General features: G+C 30.9%; 1 long non-coding RNA gene across 11 annotated transcripts; it reads left to right on the forward strand.

Moving 5' to 3' along the window:
* Window positions 1–1,197: 1,197 nt before the first annotated feature.
* Window positions 1,198–6,253, forward strand: LOC145159148 (uncharacterized). 11 transcript variants are annotated; one of them, XR_013737512.1, is made up of 11 exons: window positions 1,198–1,709; window positions 1,783–2,323; window positions 2,435–2,517; window positions 2,613–2,674; window positions 2,762–2,863; window positions 3,321–3,407; window positions 3,574–3,655; window positions 3,748–3,868; window positions 4,052–4,116; window positions 4,286–4,826; window positions 5,910–6,253. It is a non-coding gene; the product is annotated as an uncharacterized LOC145159148 (long non-coding RNA). The 11 variants fall into 11 exon arrangements; XR_013737504.1 differs by lacking the exon at window positions 5,910–6,253 and having other exon boundaries at window positions 1,199–1,709; window positions 1,783–1,844; window positions 2,201–2,323; window positions 3,758–3,868; window positions 4,286–4,538; XR_013737506.1 differs by lacking the exon at window positions 5,910–6,253 and having other exon boundaries at window positions 1,199–1,709; window positions 1,783–1,844; window positions 2,227–2,323; window positions 3,758–3,868; window positions 4,286–4,538.
* Window positions 6,254–8,293: the final 2,040 nt, after the last annotated feature.

The raw sequence follows: 8,293 nt of genomic DNA on the forward strand, positions 1-8,293 counted from the left end.
CTTCAAGTTTTACTATTTTTCATGCATTTTCTTCTTCTTCTACACCATTCTATTGTAAAATCATGAACACTTGCACTTACTCATGATTTTGATGATGATGGTGGTAGGACTTCACCCAAAAGCAACATGCATGTTGAAAATGGTGAAGTCCCATAACATAAACCTAAGTCAAAATCAAGGAAATGTATTTTTCTACAAAGTTTTGGCGGAAAATCATCACATGCACCCAAAGTTTTCATTCAAAAATGACTTTTGAACATTTGAAACTCATGAATGTTCTTCAAACCAACATGCATGTGATGATCTTCAAGCTTAGATGCTAGATGATCAAAGTTTGTTGTTAAAAAGCTTTTAAATGTGTCATAAAAGATTTATTCACAAATAAATATCTAAATCACCTTTTCTGATCAAATCCGATTTTCCTAGAATCCAAACAACAAAATAAGATGACGTGAAAATTTTCAGAAATAACTCGTTTTTATCGATTTATTGTAATTTTTGAAAAAAAATAACAGAACAATAATTCACATAAAATACTTTTTGTGGTCAATAAATTCTTATAAATCTTTGGGATGACCCATACACATATTAACGACATTTTGCAATGTTTCATGCATTTCTATGACATTTTTGTAGTTATTTCGATTTTATTTTTGTTGAAGAGAAAACATTTGTAAAATAAAGTTATGAATGTCAAAAACCATATTTGATAATTTTCACACCTTCTATACATCATAAAGACTCCACAAAAAATATTTACTGATTTTTCCATGAATATTTCTTATTTTTTCAACGAACATTTCTTATTTTTCCCGATTTAATGAAGGTTTAAGGGGTTAAATGGATAATAAATATCTACAATTGTCTAAAAATGATAAAACTTTATCAGCATATCTTATAATACATATTAATCCTAAATAAAAATGTTAATGAATTTTTTTTTACTGTTTAGTAATTTTTCATGAATTAATTATTATATATATATATTAAAGAAATACGAGCTTAGCAATAGTGAAGTCGTGATTTTTTAACAGAATTGGTCCCTCTACTATTGTTGGATAGGTTAAGGAATGCGAGCCTGGCAATACTGAAGTGGCAGAAATGGTCCCTTCATTATACGTTATTTTACAGTTTTGGATTGTTTAGGGTATAAGGGTATTTTATGGAAATAATTGTATTCCTATCTACACGTGTTGGTCATCGTGCCTGGTCTGTGACTGTATCGCATGTTTATCCGTTTTCCTTGCGGTTTCCTTCAGCCCATATCGCCAAATCAGCCACGAGTTTCCTCAACTCACCTCTCTTGCTACGCACCGTGATTTCTTTCCAGAAACGTCCTCGCATCGGCGGCAAAATCAACCCATTATACGCCGTTGCGGCACCAGTGATTGCATCACTGATAGTCGGCGATGTTCGTGGCATGGTCGAAGAAGTGTTCTATAACGTAGTCGTCGCCACCGACGTTCGAAATCGGCGTTGGGGTTGTCGGCTGCTTCAACTGCGAAAACCCTTTCCATCTTACTTTCACTGCTTCTTCACGATTCGTATTTTCTGAACAATTTTATGAGATGTGCGATTTTTAGCCCTAACTTTCACTCCCTAAGTTTTGCAGGTAGCTCCTTCGGTGAAGCCAAAACGTCTGGTAAAAGCCCTAGCTTTCTATATTTTAGTCATCTGATGATTCCCTTTTCAATTTGTTGAGCGCTACTGTATGTTTCTTATTCCTGCTCCAATTTCTTCATTTTGTTTTCTATACAATATTTCATTAAGGATTATTATTAGTTTCAGTTAAACGAAATTGGTGATTTCTTCTCGGCTTCAGCTGATTTTGAACAATTCTACACGTAAGCTGCTAAAGTTCATATAAGTTTAGCATTGTTTCATCCACTGTCATTTCAAACCCCTAATACCAAACTTTGGCTTCGCTGGGCTCAGAAATGCACATATTCACTGGTATCATATGAAGAAGAGAATATGATTTATAAGCATATAAGTAGAAATTGGTAATTGTGAGAGTGAATTTGTAACTTTTTATGAGGTGCTTATAGAGTTGTTACACTTTTAAAGCAGCTTCTCTTACTTTTATTTTGAATTGTTGTGATGAGACTATCACTTCAGCTTCATATTTTGCTTCATATTTCTGACACATTTGTTTGGATATGTATACATACACGTTCTATATTCAATGTTGTCTTAGCAGGCAGCTGTTACTATTGGCTATTGCAGATAAAGAGTCCATCCCAGGTAGAAGCTGCATTTGCATATCTTAAAGTCACTTCAGAGGATCTTGAAATTACTAAATTTGAGGAAACTTATGGAGTTGGTATGAAACTTCAAACTATCGCTATTATTTTCCAAATAATTGAAAATATATTATGCTAAGATCCTTAATTCCTGTGAAGTAATATAATTGAAATACTTATTTGGTAAACAGGGTTTTGAGGTCTCTCTTGAAGATATAGAAAACACAGTTAATGTAACCCTTGAAGAGAAAAAGAGTGCAATTTTTTAGCAAAGGTATCGAACAAATGCTGAGTTTGCTTTTTCTTATATTTCCTTCATACAAGCTGTCGAATTTGAGTCTGATGTGTCCTTTTGATGATTGGTTTCAGTTGGTGATCCGTTTGCTCATGTCAGAAAAAAGCAGCCTTGGGCAGATCCAAAGATTGTTAAGGTAAATAAGTTAAAATAACTCAGTTTTCTTCTTTTATCCATCTTTTTATTATAAATTTATTATTATCCTTCATGTTTCTTTCACCAGAGCCTTATAGATTCAAAGGTATATGCTTTACTTGGTGAAAAAACCGCAGCAGATAATGAGAAGCCTTTAAAAAAGAAGAAAGAGAAGCATGTTAAAGTAGAGGTGCGTATTATTCTAATAAACCATAAGAGAAAAAAGTATGTTCTAGCTTCTTCATGGCTCACATTACATTTTCAATTGTAAAGATGTTGGCTCACATAGTTATTTCTATGTGCCTTCTTTGTTGATTAGCTATTCTTTAATCTCACTTGTAATTTAATTCATTTGAGATACAATAACAATAGTTTTGCTAATAATATTGACATGATGTGAATATGTTTTTTGAATTTGTTAACAAACTGATACATTGATATCATAAGGTTCATATTTATCAGTTATCATACCCTTGGCTTTTACCGTTCACTATTAATTCCACCCATCTAAACAGATTTTGAATCCATTCATGTTCTTCTTGGACACATACAGTTCACTATTAATTCTTCCACTGATAGTATTATTTAAAATGTGATGATATGATGATGCAAAAATGGGGACACATATGCTGGAGAATATTTTGCAGACAAGATGCATGGTTTTGGTGTCTATCGATTTGCAAATGGACATAGATATGAAGGTGCTTGGCATGAAGGAAGAAGACAAGGTTGTGGTATGTATACTTTCAGTTTATTTGTTTTCCTTTTCCCAGTCAGTTTATTCAATTTTTAAGTTCATCGAAGGAAATGGATAAATGAAAAATAAACATATAATTTTATACATACATATATATATATATATATATATATATATATATATATATATGTTGATATGTGTAGGGTGGGACGCTAATGTTTTTTCGATTCGTCGGTTGCAATTGGCATCAGAATCGGATTACTTGAACTTTCTGGAGATTGAGATGTAAGATTTATAAACTTCACTTGCATATGTTTTCAGCTTTATTGATACATAAACAAATATGACCTTATGTCATTTTTTTCATGTATAATTAGTTTGTTACAGATGCTTGCTGGTGACTTCGGCAGAAAGATGCGGCCTGATATTGGTGTTTGATGTTGTTTATTTCTCATTGAATAAAGGTGCAAATGATAATGATCTATCATCTGCATCAAGGTATGATTCCTTTTATGCATCATGAAGGTATATTTTTATATGGTGTATTTTTGTTATACTCTTTAAGTTTATAATTCAGTCTTTTGTGATTGGGCACTCATTTCTCTACAAATGATATGTATATACATGAGTAATTAGATTTTTATGTAAGAGTAATTAAATTGTGTATGCGTCATGTCACAGGGGGTAGTTTGAAGCCATTGGAATTTGAGGATTCAGAATTATGACAAGGGATGATGAGACTGAACGTACAGTAACTGCTTCTTTTATGTGCTTTTTGTTCTTTTAATAACTTAAAATTATTATTTTAGTCTTTTGATTAAGTTTTTGATTCTCTATAAACAAATGTTTGAATAGATGAAAGGTTTATATTTTGTTAATAATCAGATTAGTATGAGTCGATATCTTTATGTGCAGGTTCTTCCTAATCATCAATTTATCAAATTGAAGAAAGGACCTAGATTAGAAGATTATCTACTGTGAAACTATGTCATGCTTATCGGGTCTCTAACCTCTGATGATGATCTGTCTCGCATTGTATTGGTTCACAGAATTCTTCTACTTGGAAAGGGGTTAATAAGTTTCGTTATGATTTTCAGTTACATCTGATTTCTGGATAATGCTTACTTTTAAGTATTCTGTCTATAAACAGAATTTGATTTTGATTTTACTCCATGATAAAGTTATACGAAATGTTACAATGATGCTGATTTTATAGGATTTATCACCACAATTAGCATAGAAAACATATTAACAACATTGAACTTGATAGAAGGAGCACTGAACATTGAAGATTTAATTGAAACTGCAATACCTCCTCATGTCTATGAAAACAAAATGGAACTACAGTTGCTTCTGTACACAAGAATGTTGGTTAACAGGGGCAGGAGAGGTAGAAGAATCAAAAGAACTTGTCACTTTCTCCTTAACTAATGGACCTGAACATCATGTCTCCCAGGTATGTTGACTTAACTTCAATTTATGCTTTCTCTCCTTTCTGAATCTCTAGACTCAAAAATAATACAACTGCAATTGAAGCACTCTGCCACAGCTTCACTTGTGTGAGAATGTTCCCTCCTGTTCATGTTCATGTTCATGTTCAAAAGTTATAAAAGTGTATTATATTTTCTAAGTATGTCCCATCTAAAGATTGGCCGACAATAAAATATTGAGTCTAAGGATTTTTGTGTCCAATTAAAACGACATTCGCTAATTATGTGCATGGATGAGATATTTTAATTATACAAAAAAAATGTGGGAACTTATTTACAAAAGGTACAAGAATATATAAGGTTACTATAATATAACATTTAGTTTAAATTAGAAAAAAATGTCGTATTTAATTTGAGACAAGAAATTATATCTTTTACAAATATATTTATTGTATAACCAATTAATTATCTATTAGAAGTTCGTTAATGGGGAACTAGTAGAATATTAAGTGATTGTTTTTAATATGTTTACTTTTTTATGATCTCATAAATAAATCTAACTACTAATCAAAGATATGTCCCATGTTATATTTGATAAGTAAATTTAATATGTAAAAAAAGCGTATGTGCTCTTCAATTTTCAATGCCTCTTGGATGAGAACTATCAATTGCTGAGATTATATTTTATTTGATAAATAGTTTAAGAAGACTATTTGATTATTTATTAAGAATTTAAAATATAAATCAATAAACATAATGTTCTTACTCAACTTATTCAAAACCAATTTCATGTAGAAAGTAGAGTTTGCTAAAAAACTCATAATAATATTACAAATTATAAAAAAAAAAAAATACTTGATACAATATAAATATAAATATAACTATATAAGTTATGTCAAAACCACCACAGACCCTTAAACTCAATATTTATGTATAAAAGGGTATTTTCGTCATAATACTTTTCATTGTATATAATAGATATTACTTTTTTGTCTGTATATTCTGACAGATGTTCAACCTGTATTTTACCCACTTTACTATCTGAATACTGTAACTTGCCAGTATGAAGTATGAAATTCCATCTTTGCTTCTATTTATTTTTTGAACAGCATTCGAGCAGTCATCCGGTACTCCCTTTTGTTCTCCATCAGTTTTTCGGCACACTAATAATGCAAATAACACCCCAATTGGTAGCACATCTCCCTTTGGTGCAGAAACAGGGGTTCCATTTTTGGTGTCGCTGATGGGAAGGGGCAATTTCGTAATTTTGGTACAAGGGTATGGTTAATAGTTAAGGAAGATGGTAGAGAAAGATCAAGAAATGAGAAGTGCTACCAATATTGAACCTTACTCCAGCTTTTGTAGATTTGCTATAAACATTTATACATTATGTAATATGTAATATGTGTTGTACATTGTTCCCTTTTTTATAATCTCATGATTGATAAATACACTCAGTTTTCGCTTCTAGATTTCATGGATTGAATAATGTAGGTTGTTATTTTGTGCTTTCTTTTGCAGAGTGGAAATATAATATTGTGAAAAAAGTTATCTCAAAACCGGTTTTCAGCATAGTTTTCGTCTTTTGATTTTGAAGATGGCTTTACTGATTCGATTATCAAAAGACGAAAACTATGCTCAAACACGATAACCAACCACACACTACCTATGACTAAACGACATACATAACCGAAAACCAAAAGACTAAAAGCCTGGTCGTAACCGAACCCAGCGGAGCGGGGTACCCCACCTAGTTCTTAATTATGAGAATAAATAAAGAAAAAATAGGTAAGCTATTCTAAAAATAACAAGAAATTACCATAGCATGGTGTACTAGGGTTTAACAACAAAGAAAACGTTTGGAAAGTTTTCTAAGTAGTTTAATTTTTATTTATATTTTTAATAGAATAAATACACAAAAACATTAAATCAGGTTAAACTATTAAAAAACAAATTTCAATATTATTTTTCAGTTTATTATTTATGCTATATTTGTTACATTTAATACACATAAATCATAAAAAACCGGACTATACTATATGAAAACTACTTTTGATATATTTTCCATATTATATACAATATATATCAGAGGTACAAAAAGTTTGAGGATTTATTTAAATTATTTTCTATTTATTTTCAATCTCCTAAGATAAAACATCCATAAATCAAAAAATCAGACCCACAATTTGAAAAGTCTATTAAATGTTTATTATTTTTCCATGAATTTATGAAGATTTAAGTGGTTAAATATAGAAAAAAATAGCTATACATATCTAAAATTACTTAGACATTTTCTGGAAATCTTTTATTACAATCGGAACACAAATAAAAAGTTTTGTAATTTTTAATTACTATTTGCTATTTAATTAGAATTTCTTGGTGTAAAACACAATTAAATTACAAAAACCATATTTTATTGATCAAAATTAGCATTTAATAATTTTCCCGGTTTGGGGATACACTAAAATACAAAGTTTGGAAAATTTTATAACTGAAATACAGAGTTTGGAAAGTTTTCTAACTGATTTGATTTAGTTTTGAATATTTTGTCATTTGAAACACCTTCCAAAATTTTATAGTTACACTTCAATTGAAATTGCCAAGAACAAGATTTTTCTCTTGTGATGAACCAATGAATCGAGTAATGAATTAATCAGAGTATGAATTCAAGTAAGAATATGAGATTTGAACACACGATGTAAATATGATCTTATTATGCTTTCGAATTCTTTACAGAGTGCAATAGACAAGTCTGTAAAAGTTCTTATCTAACTCTAGTAAATAACCCTATTTATAGGGAACTGAAAGCATACAAAAAATATACTAAGGCATTGACTCTAAAGCTTTGAATAAAAGCGCCCTAGTAAAATATATTACAAAACATTCGAAGAGTCCAAAACATACTTCGACTAATTACAACAATTCGACCATTACAATCTCCCCCTTTGTAATCATAGTCGAAGTCTTCAATTTGTAAGAAGTGTGATGGAATACAATAATACTCTTCGAATCTCCGTGTACCAGGAGATAATCTTCTTCAGCTCTTTCTTGTCACCTTCATTGTTCTTCTTGCAATGATTCATACGAACAATCAAGTTCGTATATTGAGATGTTGAATATCTCTCGACTTCACTTGCTTGGAATAAGAACCGTTTAGACTTTCCAGCTTTGTCTTTTCCTGCGAAGACAATTCCAAAAGGCTTCAGGCAAATTTCACCATCAGCATACTTCTTCAAATCCGCCCGAGTCTTCGTAGGAGCCATCAGAGCTTTAATTTCCATTCCTTTGGCAGTAGCTAATTCAACATCTGTTAGTGCCAAGCACTCATAATAGTTTTCGATAAAAATCTTGATGTGAGCTACTCCAATCTTGAATTCATCTGGTTCTGTGTTTTGAAGGTATGAGAATGATTTGTCTTTCAAAAGTAATGCAACTTATATAAGATCATACAAGTTCATTAATGGAAAATCTGCAACAGTGAATTCGCAAATAT

Source organism: Lactuca virosa, chromosome 2 (genome assembly GCF_052849685.1).
Source record: "Lactuca virosa cultivar CGN04683 chromosome 2, Lactuca_virosa_CGN04683_v6, whole genome shotgun sequence".
Classification (NCBI taxonomy): domain Eukaryota; kingdom Viridiplantae; phylum Streptophyta; class Magnoliopsida; order Asterales; family Asteraceae; genus Lactuca; species Lactuca virosa.